This window comes from Haplochromis burtoni, unplaced genomic scaffold, assembly GCF_018398535.1.
Source record: "Haplochromis burtoni strain Fernald_Lab_line unplaced genomic scaffold, NCSU_Asbu1 Contig_239, whole genome shotgun sequence".
In the NCBI taxonomy this organism is placed as follows: Eukaryota; Metazoa; Chordata; class Actinopteri; order Cichliformes; family Cichlidae; genus Haplochromis; species Haplochromis burtoni.
In genome coordinates, this window is record NW_024582600.1 from 713,960 (window position 1) to 715,388 (window position 1,429).

Consider the following 1,429-nt stretch of genomic DNA (forward strand, 5'->3'; position numbering starts at 1 on the left):
GATAGATAGATAGATAGATAGATAGATAGATAGATAGATAGATAGATAGATAGATAGATAGATAGATAGATAGATAGATAGATAGATAGATAGATAGATGTATTGTGATTGTGTATTGTTTTTTTTTTTATTTCTAATTGTTTTGTTGTATTTATTGTAGCCACACCAGATAACTATATGTTATTGCTATATTCTAGATGGGTATTAGCTGAACTCAGGAGGTTAAAGCTTCCTCCTTTGGATGCTAATCATGAGGACTGCAGGTGTTTCCTGTTGGCAGATATTGATTTTGTCTGGCTTCCTCTTCCTCCTCGGACAGTCGTTCTCATACTGTTTCTTGCCTGGCCATCCCCTTGGTCTCTATTTTGTTTTACATGAAAGAGTGACAATTACAAAGGATCCTGTTTTAATTAAAAAGAATTGTTCTCTTTTAATCTTCCCCCTAAATTTATTTGTGTTTTCATTTTCAAAATGAAAAATGTTCAGATAGGGCGTCGTTGTGCAGTCACCTGTCATTTCTCATCGTGTGAGTCTCATTAACTGTCAGGTTTACGATCTCAGGTCAGCTGCACTGAAATCTCAGCAGTCTGGATCTTATCAGCTCTCAGTTTTGTGAAGTCATAAAACCAGTCCCTGTATTGTACACAAACTGCCTTCTTATTTCTCTTAGTGTTTAAAGTTCTTCCAGTAGTTATAACAATTGCAACAGGAGAAGTTAAAAAATGCTGTTGGATGCTGTAGATGATTGATGGTTATGGGGAAAGAAAGTTTATGCAGTACACCAAAAAGACCACTCAGAAGCAACAGGCACCTGGGTCTTTTTGAAAGGTTTGGATTTAAAAATAAAAATAGATACTTATGTAAATGTTAATCCGAGGTATCAGGTTCAAAAAATAATGTTCTCAGCAGAGTAGAAAATAAGAGAGTTGAGTTAATGGGAAAAAAAAATGTCTACGGTTGTAGTTTTTAGTTTTACTTTTAGTCATGTCCATATCAGATATCAGATATCATGATAGAAAAGCAGTTTATTAGAGAATGCTGCTTTGTATGCTCAGTCACAGATGTGTTCAGCGTGCCCACATGTAATAGACTCTCAGACTGAGCTCACATAAGGTTACATGTTTATGAATCATCTTAATCTGATCATTTTACAGCAGTGGTGTCACAATAGATTCTATTGTGTGAGTGCGGGAAGAAAGCATTTCCATGGACACTACTTGTTTTGTTCAGCTGTTGGAATTTTTAATGTCATAGGAGTGTCTGAAAGCTTTATCGTGTTGCAAACTTGAAGCTGAGGTGATTTATTGCAGTTTGTTTGATACTTATCACTAACTGGATGGCAGCTGGAAGGTATTGTGTTTCTCAAATACACAAAGCAACATAGTGACAGAAGTAGATTGTTAACATTATCTTATAAGCCACACTACGG